Consider the following 13689-nt stretch of genomic DNA (forward strand, 5'->3'; position numbering starts at 1 on the left):
TCATCTTTCTCCCAATCAAAACCTCTCTTCTCTGCCCCCATAATTTATGTTGCCGGAAGCCACCAACACTGGCGCCACCCCTCCAACCCTGATCCAAACCAAAAAGTCCCTCTAGAACCTCTCCTCACTACCCTAAAAAATAACATGTTCGAAACTCTTCTCTCCCGATCCAAACCTCTCCTCTCTTCCCTTGAGATTCACAGCGCTGAAATACACTAACATTGGTCCACCTCGGCTTCCTCTCTGTCTATTATTCTTCTCTCTTTCTCTCTTTCTAATATTGGGAGAATCATGGGAACCCTAGATTTTCATACCAATCTGTTATTTAGGGCTCGACATTTCAGGTATGAGCTCATATTTTCTTCTCAATTTCTACATAACTAAGATTGTAACTTTCTTAATTTCTCAATTATAAGGTATTTCTTGTTTCAATCAGCACCCACAAATTTCGGTGGTTTGAAAGGAACTATGAGCTTCTGAGTTTTCATTGTTGCCAACTTCATTTTGGACAACATTTTGAAACTTGAAACTATTTTCGGTTATCATTTTCTGGTGATATCTAGCTCACAAAGGTACGGTCTTTATTTATATGTTCACTATGCCTTTTATGATTATTTTATGAGATATGTATTGATAATTTTAATATCATTTTTGATCTGTTATTTAAATCGGTTTACATCATGGTTTAAGTTGTTAAGATTATCAGCTTAACACTTATGAACACATCGCTTTTTCACCGTTTTGATCACATGTTTAGTTGTTCCATTTACATTGATCATGTGTTTTGTTCATCAATTTAATTTTTGTCCATATATGAGTTTATTTGATTCTCCTTTATCATCTTAGCACTTATGAAGACATATAGCCTTCTCAATATTTTGGTTACATGTTTAGTTCTGTTTACTCTGATCATGTGTTCTCTTGATACGTAATTGGTAATGAATCTTTAAACATAGCTTTGTTGGCATTTTCTTTTTTTCTTAAGGATATATATATACATACATATATATATATATATATATATATATATATATATATATATATTCGGATCATTAGTTTGATTGGAGTTTACAAGTCCCAAATTAGAACAGTTGCAGTTATCAGCATTTTGATCTCTGATTTCCATTTCGCTAGTTGAGAAAGACTGATATTATTGGAATTATTTAATATGTTATCATCTATATTATCTTGTAGTGAGTTTGAGGAACTTGAAGCAGTTCCATGCCGATAATTAAAGGCCCATTATTGGAGCCTTCATCAACTGCCTCTACTGCCACCGATGGTCCTAAAGATTCTTCATTTGAGATTTTCTTTAATGTAAGTGCCTATTGCCTTATTTATGTTATGCAATATGCTAGTTAGACTGTATATTTGAGATCTCTCTCCATGTATATACTCTCTTCCATGGCTTGAATATTTTAAGTGGCAATTTGATTCAAGGGTTAATTATAAAAAACTACTTTGTGGTTTGCACTTTTTACAATATGGTATCTGTGGTATTTTTTTTACAAACTCATCCCGGTGGTTGGCACCGTTACCAAATTCGCGGAAACGGCTGGAATTCCGTCAAGGGTGATGACGTGGCCAAGGGCAATTTTTTCATTAAAAAAATAAAAAATATAAATAGTAGAAAATCGAATTTAAACACACAAAAGACAACACCTTGACCTTTGATCTTCTAACCCTTCTTCATCTTCCTCGCGAAACCACCGAATACGTAACTTTAGCCCTACTACATACTTGATTCAGCTCATCTTTCTTCTGTAAATTACAATGAACGAGTAAGAGAGTATCAGTGCGAAGGATTTACATCGGATTCTCGCGTAACAGAGCATGGTTCTTGCTTCGTTTTTGCTTAGCAAGTAGGGAAGTTCAGTGGGCTGACTTCGGTTGACGTGTCAGACAAGGTATGAAAAGTCTCCTGCTTTAGTAGTCGTTTTGGATTTTGTTGATCGGTTTAGGGTTTCTGTTACTGTTGGTGGATAAATTCATCGTTGCTATTGATTTGTTGAGTTGCGATTCAAGTTTTTTTATCCCTTTTAATTGTTTGAATGCCATGTATGCATGTTATGTTTTTGTGTTTGGATACTTGGTATCTTTACTGAATTTCGCTTTCATTTCATTTGTATCAGATTATGACTGATATTATAACTCTGGTACTTCATTACAGGGGGAAATGGTCTTCTTATGACGATTCTATGGAGTATATTGGAGGGGATGTGGTTGAGGTTGATGTGGATATAGACTTGCTGTCATATTTTCAGCTTTTAGGGTATTACAGAGACCTGGGGTGTAGACATGGATGTCGGATATGGTATCATGTAATTGGTTTGAGTGGTGAGGTCTCCTATGAAGAGATAGATGATGACAAGAATGTAGCTTTTATGTGTGTAGCAAACAAAGATTATCCCGAATGGGATATTTATTTTGAAGCCCTTAGTCCACCACTTAATATGGACATGACTGATGCGGTACCATAAGTGAGGCCTGTGGTTAGTGATGTTGGAGCTTATGAGGAAGGGAGTAATGAGGTTGGGGCTGATGAGGAAGGAGCTAATGAGGTTGGGGCTCATGAGGAAGGGGCTAATGAGGTTGGGGCTCATGAGGAAGGGGCTAGTGAGGTTGGGGCTCATGAGGAAGGGGCTAGTGAGGTTGGGGCTGATGAGGAAGGGGCTAATGAGGTTGGGGCTAGTGAGGTTGGGGCTGATGATGAGGGAGCCGATGAGGAAGGTGCTAATGAGGAAGTGGCTGATATGATGCATGATAATGGATCAGTTAGTGATGTTGGTGGAGATGATATGTATATGGGATTCACAGGTGATTTTGGAGAAGATTTTGGGGAGGATAGTGACAGTGATTATGTTGAAGGTTCAGAAGACGATGTTAGTTTAGGTGATGATGTGTCACTTGACTTTGAAGAAAACTTGTTCTTTGCTGAAGTTCAACCACAAGGTGTGCCACACCACGAGCCACAATCACAACCACAATCTGTGCCACAATCTACACCCTTGAATGAGCCACAACATGTACCTGGAGATGAGCTGGACGAGGAGCAGCTAAGAGGATTCAATGAACCATCTCCTGATTTGGATGACGAATTGGAAAGTCTTCATGGCTCAGACAATGAGAGACATGAGCCAAATGTTCAATACAGGGAGAACATGAATGTTGAATTAACCCTTGGTATGAGATTTGTTTCTGCTGATCAGTTTAGGAAAGCTCTAAGATCATGGGCTGTTGTCAAAGGGTATTCATATTACTACAAGAAGAATTGCAAAGATGTTGTCGTTGTTGGATGCAAGTTTCCAGGTTGTGACTTTTATATTAGGGCGTCTAAGTTTGGGGATCGCCTTACCTTTAGGATTAAGGGATTTAAACCAGTTCACATCTGCCCAAGAGAGTATGATAACCATCTGATCACAAGCAAGTTCATTGCAGAGAAGTATCTTGAGGATTTTAGGGATGATGAAGAATGGAAATGTAATGTGGTTCAGAGGAAGGTTAAAAGAGATTTAGGTTTTAATGTGTCTATGGCCAAGTGTTACAGAGCAAAGAAGGAAGCAAGTGATATCATCAAGGGTGATCATATAGAACAATATCGTCGTCTATATGATTATGCACAGATAATCAAATCAACCAACCCAGACAGCAAAGTGGTTATTAGGACAGATTTGACATTGGTTCGTGATGAGAATCGAGGAGCTAATGATATCAGTAGGATTCCAAGAGAAATAGTGGTATTCAAGTACATATATTACAGGCTGACAGCACAAAAGCAAGGGTATTTTGCGGGGCTGAGACCGTTGATTTGTTTGGATGGTTGTCACTTAAAAAGTTGCATGGGAGGCCATATACTATCTGCAATTGCAAGGGATGGGAATGAAAACATGTTCCCTCTTGCAATTGCTATTATTGACTCAGAATGCAAGGAATCCCGGTCATGGTTCCTACAAGCATTAGAGGATGATTTTGGTAGTGTGGCAGAAACTGGCTGGGTGTTTATGTCTGATCAGCAAAAGGTTAGTACAAATGTTTGTTTTCATTTTGAGCTGTGTTTGTTTGTTTTCATTTTGAGTTGTTGTTGGATTCAATTTTAAGTTGTTGTTGGATTCATTTTTAAGTTGTTGTTGGATTCATTTTGTCTTGCTGTTGGTTTCATATGTAGGGACTTGTTGAATCGTTCAAGGAGCTTATGCCCAATGTGGAGCATAGGTTTTACCTTAAACATATGCACGAAAACATGAAGTTGCGCTTCAAAGGGGTTGAGTACAAAGATCTACTATGGGAAGCTGCTGGGGCTGGCACAGTTAAGTTGTGGGAATATCAAATGAAGAAGTTGAAAGACTTTGATGAAAATGCATATAATTGGGTGATGGGACATAATCCAAAAACGTGGGCTAGATGCCATTTCAGCATAAGAACCAAATCCGATGTCCTCCAAAACAACATGTGTGAATCCTTCAATGCATTAGCAAAGGAGCTAGGTGTCTTCCTATAGTGTCATGTTTGGAAACCATTAGAAAAGCGTGTATGAGTAGGCATTACATCAAACTGCAAGGGATGCTGAGATACAAAGGGGACATTTGTCCAAAATATCAAGAACTGTTGGAGAAACTAAAAGTTGCAAGTAGAAATTGTTTCTGCACTGTTGCTGGTGATAGACTATATGAGGTGACTTCTTTTGATAGGACAGTTGCTGTTGATTTGAATCTTCGTACATGTACTTGTAGAAGATGGGAATTGTCTGGTATTCCATGTAAGCACGCTATTGCTGCAATTTATATAAATAGGGAGCAACCAGAGAAATACGTGGACAGATACTTCTTAAAATCAACATACCTAGCAGTGTATAGCCATTCGTTCAAGCCAGTTCCATCAAAAGAAGAATGGGATAGGACCAATTACCCTGATATCCATCCTTGGATCGTACAAAAACCACCTGGGAGGCCTAGAAAGAGAAGAATAAGAGGCGTTGATGAGCTAAGAAACCCATATAAGGTGTCTAGAGCTGGAGGTGTTGTCAAGTGTGGCAAATGTAACCAAGTGGGTCACAATGCTAGAGGTTGTAAAGTGGGTGTAACTAGTGAGAGTCCATGGCAGAGAAGGATGCGTAGAGCAAATGCTAGAAGAAGTGGAGCACATGTAAATGTTGTATTTCGATTTTTTCTGTCATCCAAGTTAGATGTGTTTACTTATATACTTTATTTATTCATTACAGTTGAGTCCAAATCGAAGGAGTGGCACTGGTAGACAAGGGATGGCACAGAATGGAAGTTCAAGTCAACCAACCCCACATGAGCATGTGATTCCAGATGGTGGATCAAGACTTGCACAAAGTCAGCCGGTCTTAGGAAGAGGCAGTGGTGGGGGCGATGTACAAGTAGGGGTCGTGGTAAAGGAAGGACAACTGCTGGTACCACATCAGTGCCTACATATCAATTTAGACCACCAAGAACAAGAGGTTATGCTGCACCAACAATGTCATCCACACAAAGAATCAATGATCCTGAAGAGCTAGGGCCAAGCAGGATTATGCGCTCAAGGAGGACATCGTGTCTAGAAGGAATGGCAACAAGATTGGGTGCTGGGGGACCAGTTAGTGACAAGTGAAGAATGTTGAGTTTTCATGTAAATGGTGGACATGTTTTTGGTCATGTAATTTGTGGATATGTTTTTGTGTCATGTAGATGGTGTACATGTTTTTGTGTCATGTGAATGCTTAACAGGTTTTTGTGTCCTTCAAACTTGGACAAGTTTTTGAGTCCTGTGATTTATGGCATGTTTGTTGTGTCATTAGCAGGTTGGGTATGTTTTTTGTGTCCTTAGAAGCACCTTGTAATGTTGGTCATGTTTGTGTGTAATTATCAGGAACATGAATGCCAATACAATGGTTTGCAAATATTGTTGACTGTAATGCTTTTATCTGTGGCAATTATAGGGTACAAAATGTGGTTTGCACTATTTGTCTGTCATACTTATATCTGTGGCAATTAGATGGTTAATTTTAGGGAACAAAATGTTAAGTGTCATGTTTATATTTGTGCCATTTATAGGGTACAAAATGTGGTTTGCACTTTTTGACTCTAATGAAACTCTAACAAATGGTTACACAATTGATTTTTAGGCAATTAACACAAACTGATTTGTGTCAATTTCACACAAACTAGTCTTACTAAAACACAAACTAATTAGAATCAAGTGGAGGCATATAACACAAAATGAACACAAAAAACACCATTTTTCATTCATTCAAACAACAATTACACATGACTAGATCATTTGTGACATTAAGGCATCAAGCCAACCATGGCTATATCATCATTTTTCCTAACATTTGTGAAACTAAACATCAACACAACAATGAAACACAATGTGACCACTAATACACACCCCTTTGACAGATGGTATTTCGTGTTCTGGTACTGCTCCACAATGCCTTGTAGGTAGACAATTTCTACCGACTTACAAGCATTAAGCTCCTCCAACTCCGTATTCTTCTCTAATAAATTCCTTACTTCGTATTGCAGTTGAATCTCACGAGCACGCCATTGCTCGATTTCGTCCTCGTACTTGTTGATTGTCTGCTCATCTCTTTCATAACGTCCATTCCTCTGGCGCATACAGGAGGATCAATCCAGTCGAAAAAACGACATGCATCTTCATTGGGGTATCTAGAACAACCTACGTACCTCTTTCCCATGTTATTCAAAGACCAAGCAGTTCTTCTCCGTGCTCTATGCCCGCAATAACAGTGAACGCAATTCCAATGCGTGTTCTGTGTGTTCAAGCTCGAGGAAGAAGATGATGAACTCATGGAATCCTAAACCAATCTTACCCTTCTTTCTGCAACTTCAAACGACCGCAAACATCTTCTTAGGCTGCGAATTGAGGCGAAGAACAACCCAATCGACTGATTTATATTGGATTGAAGATTTTTACGATTTAGGTTTAAGAATCGTAGGATTTTTAGCAAAATCGAATGGATTTTGGGTATTTGATGTATTATTGTGTTTAAATTCGATTTTCTACTATTTTTAATGACAAAATTGCCCTTGGCCACGTCATCACCCTTGACGGAATTCCAGCTGTTTCCGCGAATTTGGTAACGGTGCCAACCACCGGGATGAGTTTGTAAAAAAAATACCACAGATACCATATTGTAAAAAGTGCAAACCATAGGGTAGTTTTTTGTAATTAACCCTTGATTCAATATTTGTAATTTTGTATGATTTTGCAATCAGAACCATGAGTCTCATGTTGGAAGACCTGAAATGTCTAATTAAGTAAGTACAAAACTACTTAAGACCGGGTATGGAGGCGACCATCAGACAGTATCACAATGCGAATGAGAGAATCAGAAATTATAGACTTAACCAAGCTACTTAAGCAAAGGGATTTTACATAGTTCTGATCACTATAGATTTAGTTTATTTGGCTTAGATGTGATTATTTGAAACTTATCCTAATTACTCTTATCATTAATGTGAGAGAGATGATATTTGTGATGATTTTATGTTGCTTTTGACATGATTCTTGGTGCTACTTGATTCAAATGATATTTAGCTTTTGTGTTTTTCCCAATAATTAAGCTCCAAGAGAATTTTTTATTCGTGGACAAGTGATCACAGAACAAGGCCAATTAGTTGATGAGCATTATGTTGTCTGTGATGGTGAATCAGTCAAGGTAATTGTTTTCATTTTGCATTTTATTTCTACTTCAGTTATATATTCAAAAACATTATTTGGTAATGGTTATTATTACTTAGTTACTCTCTTTGCCATAACATTAGTTAAACTGTTTTTGTAGATCTATATTTTCTCATTCGAGTTTTGTACACAAATCTAAATTATCTTTACAGATATCACTCTCAAAATTGAGAAGTCTGCTTCAGTTTTAGTTTCAAGACTGAATTACGCTACATATGATGGATGATCTTTTTGGTTGAAACTTTTGGTTGGAGCAGAAGGAGATCCTAATAATACTGATTATGATGGAAGACGCCTTTGGTATTATTATAGCTAAACCACACATGTAACTATCCAACTTGAACGAGTCACACCAAGTGCCTATATCCTAGTGACAATTTTTTTACTTAGTGTGACTTGTCCTGAAGTTTATGGAGTAACTATTGTTTTGCAGAGTAATTATTTTGCTTTTTACAACAGAGTGATGTTTCTAAGGGATATCAAGACATAAGTCTTTTTCTTATCGAACAAGGCATGGAAGTCAACATTGTAGGTACTTTGATTACAAATTTTATTGTTGTTCAGCCCCATTGTTATATATATTCACATCCTAGATAAGTTCTTGTTCATTTTGTCTCTATTTGTCATATAAGTTTGGAAACACGCCCTTGTTTGAAGCTGTGAAGAACAAGCATCAAGTAGCTTTTACACTTGTTGGAGCAAAGCGATCGCTGGATATTGATGATGCTGGAGGTTTTCTGCGTATGGAAGTACCAAGCAGGGGTTTGGATCTATTGAAAAGGGCTTTGCTTATTGGAATTAACCCAATGCTAAGAATTTTGATTGTCGAATGCCACCCAAAGTAGTTGCATATCAGAGGGCTTATACTCCATTACGAGTTTACTACTAGAAACATGGGCTAGAATCTTCTCAAAGGACAGGTACAAATCTAATTAAACCTGGTCGGGTAAAAGTAACTTGTTAATTTTTGACAAATTAATTTTAGTTTTTAAGAAAATAACTTAGGAGGATTATAAAATATTTGTATTATTGAATATGTTGCAATAGCTAGATTCCTGAGTTAGTGAAATACCTGATGTACAAATTCTATGTCAATTTGATAATTGAAGTTTCAAAGAGTAATGTGCAACTTAGATGCTTGATCCAGATTATGCTAAAGTTTTCTGGATGTTACATGGCTTGGCTTATTTTCCACCTCTGATGCTAATAGTAGTTGAGCTGAAAATTTGTTTTACCTATCATTATCCATATCGTGTTGTGATGATTTCTTTTGAAGGAAAGACGTTTTCAATATTTTTGTTCTTTGTAAATATATATATTTACCGAGTATTAAAAAAAAATTGTTTAAACAAAGAAAAAAATTTAATATAATTATAATTATAAAAGAAATTAATATGAGTTCCCTTCAATCCAAATAAATTGACTAAAAATAAATATAAAAAGTAATGTTGAAAATAATTCACAATTACCGATGCAATTTCCGACGCAATTTCTATCTGTAAATTATTTAAATATATATTCCGAAAAAATAGATCACCGACATATATGGGTTAGTGATTTTATCGGAATTTCCGACACAAAGCACCGGCTGAATAATGTGTCGGTGATTTTTTTGTGCCGGTGAAAAATTGTCGCAACAACTTACCTAAGAGCCTAATGCCGACACATAAGAATTTGTGAATTCCGTCGGTGATGACGATCACCGAGGGAATTTAGTCCATCACTGACGCAATCATGTCGTCGGTGATACTGATTTTTATTGTGGTGAATAAAAGTAAAATCTAGATTAGGGAATGAAATTTAATCGTATTTATAAATTAATTGAATATGGAAAGTTTATTGATTTTTAGGTAGAAATTTGTTAAAAATTACCTTAAACAAAAAAAACAACTTAGTTTAAATCACACAAATTGAATTTAGACTAACTAAATTATATTAATTAGAGCTAACTAATATGAATTAAGATAATGGAAATTAATATTTAACTAATGAAAGTAAATAAATTATTGGGATAAATTCAAATAAAATTTATACCGTTTCATATTTTGACGATATGATACTTGTGATATCTTTTGGAACAAAAATAACTTTATAGTTGATACTATTAGCAATTTCGATCACTTATAGATTGTTTTGCTAAATTTGACCACTAACGATTTAAAAAGAAATTTTTTAATAATTTAATTATATTTTGAGCAACTTTAATTTTTTAACTTTTTATTTTGATGTCAGTTAGGTGTTGTTTAGCAAGGAGAAAGAAAGCTCAAAAAATGATAATTTTGAAAAATAAAAAAAGGGATAAGTACAAAAAAATGCATGTGGTATACCGGATTTGCGAACTCAGCCCTATGGTTTTTTTTTTTGCAAACGGAGGTCTGTGCTAAACGCTGTTAGCAAACAGAGGCTAAATTAACTAACGATGTTAAAATTCAAAGAGAAAAGAGTTAATTTGGTCCTTATATTTATTTATTTTATAAATTAACCTCCCTAATTATCTAATTATCACAAATAAACCTCAAAATCAAAAATAAAAATCAAAAATACCTTATTCTTCTTCTTCTTCCATTAATTTCTTCTTCTTCTTCTTCTTCCATTAATTTCTTCTTCTTCTTCTTCTTCCTCTCTTTCTTCTATTTTTTTAAGTTCCAAAATCTGGAAATTCCAAATTTCTGGAAATTTCCAGAAATCTGGAATTTCCAGATTTCCGATTTGGAAAATCTCAGATTTCCGATTTCGGAAATCTGGAAATTCCAGATTTCTGGAAATTTTCAGAAATCTGGAATTTCCAGGAATTCCTGGAAATTTTCAAGAATCTGAAAATTTCCAGATTTCCGATTTCGGAAATCTGGAATCGAAAAAAAAATAGAAGAAGAGAAGAGAGAGAGGAAGAAGAAGAAGAAGAACCATGGGAGAAGGAGAGAGAAGGAAGAGAGAGAGAGAGAAAAATATTTTATTCTCCTTATTAATGGAAGAAGAAGAAATTAATGGAAGAAGAAGAAGAAAAGAAGAAGAAATTAATGGAAGAAGAAGAAGAAGAAGAAGGTATTTTTTATTTTTATTTTTGATTTTGGGGTTTATTTGTGATAATTAGATAATTAGGGGGGTTAATTTATAAAATAAATAAATATAAGGACCAAATTAACTCTTTTCTCTTTGAATTTTAACACCGTTAATCAATTTAGCCTCTGTTTGCTAACGGTTTGTAACACAGACATCTGTTTGCAAAAAAAATACCACAAGGCCGAGTTCGCAAATCCGGTATACCACATGCATTTTTTTGTACTTATCCCTAAAAAAATGTGGTTCAATAGTAAATATGATACTAAATAATTTTAATTCTTATTTTTTTTTATTTTGAGGCCATTAACGATGAAATTTGGTAAAGTCAGTCCAAAAGTGATCGAAATTGCCAATTGTGTCAGGTACCGATTACTTTTGCTCCAAAAAATACTACAGGTATCAAATCGTTAAAATGTGAAACTATAAGGGTTTTTTTTAACTTATCCCTAAATTAATCTAACAAATTAATTTCAGATTAAACCTTTTTTTTAAGAATTTGACCTGTAGATTAAATAATGGAGGAAGCCTCCTCTGAAATTACATCCTTAAGCCAATGTGCCAACTCATACGAAACATAATCGCTAGCATTAGAACGACTTGCCTAGCTACTAAATGAGCAGCCCCATTCGCTAAACTAGAAACAAATAAAATTTTAAAATTAGGATTATTAGCTAGAATTAGGTTGTAAATGAGTCGAGCCGCTCATGAGCGGTTCGGTGGTCGGCTCGATAAAAGCTCGACTCGATTTGTAAACGAGCCGCTCTTGAGCACGATTTACTGGCTCGGTTCATAAACGAGCCGAGCATGAGCAAGTCAAAGCTCGGCTTAAAAGCTCGCGAACAGGCTCGATTAGAATATTTATGAATAAGTTTTACTTTTGTAGAAAACTATATAGTTTTGTGTTAGTTCACAAATATCCTAACTTAATATTATTTAGTTGCTATTAGATGAGTTCGTTCACAAACATAATAAATGAGAAATAGACGAACTATTTGCAAGCATCTTGTTTATTTATTCACGAACTTTGCTCGTGAGTTTGTATGTACACAATTAAAGAGCTATTTGCGAGCAAACATCTTAAATATAATTAGCGATTTACTCACAAACAATTAATGGTTAGATAATTTTTTTAATGGACAAAGTCCAAAGATGATTTTGGGTTCGAAACAAGCTCGAAGCTCGGCTCGAGCTCGTTTATTTTCTAATGAACTGAGCCGAATTTGAGCAAGTCAAAGCTCAACTCAGGCTCGAGCTCGTTAACTTTATAGCGAGCCGAGCTTGAGCATGCCAAAACTCGGCTCCTTGGCTCGATTACATTTGTTTCAAACACAATATGAGTGAAGGACGGACTCGACAACGACAATATACAAGTACAAACTACTAATGCTTTCAGGATCTTTAAGACCCTGGATTAAGCCGCTGTTGCAAAATAAAAAAGAACTTGTATTATTCCGAACAACAACTTCCAATCCGCATTGAGCCTCCGCTGAGAATACTACAACATCTGAATTACATTTAACTGTGCCAAGGGTGGGCGGCTGCCATAGTGAAAAGCTGATCGAGTGCCGCGGGATCTGCTCGGACGTCGTTGGTATGCCAACCAATCACGATAGCCGTCGTACATCTGCCAACTCAATACTGATTGCTACCAGTCCGCCTGCCACAAGATCATGTTTCTATATTCTCATATGGGGCTTCAAATTAAACTTAGATTAATTGAGAATGTTTAAATATAAATAAACTAATGAAAATAAAAGAGAATGGGCTAGAAAAATCGGGAAATTACACAGAAATTCATCTTTTAAAAATTATTTACAACTATATCAAATTTTAATTTTGGATTATGTACGTAAATTCAATACTTTTAATCTATTTTAAGGATTAGAATCTATAAATTAGAAGTTTAAAATATATTATTTAGAGTTTATAATTTATGAATTTGAGCCTAGATTTTTTAAATTTTGATATAAAATCATAATATATAAAAAATAGTATAACCCAAAATTTAGTAATATCATACTATAAATTAAGTTCGATGATATGATATTTATGTATTTGACCCAGAAAATTTTAGCTGGTCCGAAGTTAGATTAGATGGGCATCTGGATCCATTTAACTCATCTTCATGAATCTCAGCCGTTGATATCCCTCTGATCAGACGGCTAGGACTTATTTTCACTAGTATATAAACCTCATTTACAGAACCCTAATTTAATCGCCTCCTCCGTAACTTTCTTCTCCTCTCTTCTTCAATTTCGATCCAATTTCCTCCATTCTCTTTCTTTCTAGTGTTCTTTTTTAACTAAGAAGAACTCTCTCGAAACCGAAGGCCTAAGTCGTTCTCTTCCATTGCAGATCATTTTTTTTTGTGTGATAAACGGCTGTTCTCTTCTTCAACGACGATGCATCTGGTAAGAATTCTCTCTGATCTTTTGATTTTGCTAAGAAATCGACTCTTCTTTCCCTATTCATTTTATTCTTTGGTTTGATTCCTACTCATCTCTTCTTTTTCTGTTGCATTTCGTTTTTCCTTGTTTGGCGTTTGGATCTGTAATCTTGCTCTTTTTATGTTCAGATTTGGCGATTTCCGATGACTAGTGGAGAGTGTCTCAGGCGGCTTCTTATGGGGGCGAAAATGAGAATAAAAGTGCGCCAAATACCTTTTTCTTATTATTAAATGAGTTTGATTTTGGTTAATTATTTGAATATTTTGGCCTGATTAATTGAAACTAAAGAAAAAAAAAAGCACAACTAATATGTTTTGTCTTTCAAACTGTAATTTTACAAAGTTTTAAGAGACGGATTTTTCAAAAAAAAATATATTTTATATATTAAATAATGTTTTCTTATAAGGAAAACAAAATTTTAGTAAAAAAACCAATTCAGGAAATTGAACCAAAAAGACAAAAAAATTATGAAGAA

The sequence above is a fragment of the Euphorbia lathyris genome, chromosome 8 (assembly GCF_963576675.1).
Source record: "Euphorbia lathyris chromosome 8, ddEupLath1.1, whole genome shotgun sequence".
Lineage (NCBI taxonomy): Eukaryota > Viridiplantae > Streptophyta > Magnoliopsida > Malpighiales > Euphorbiaceae > Euphorbia > Euphorbia lathyris.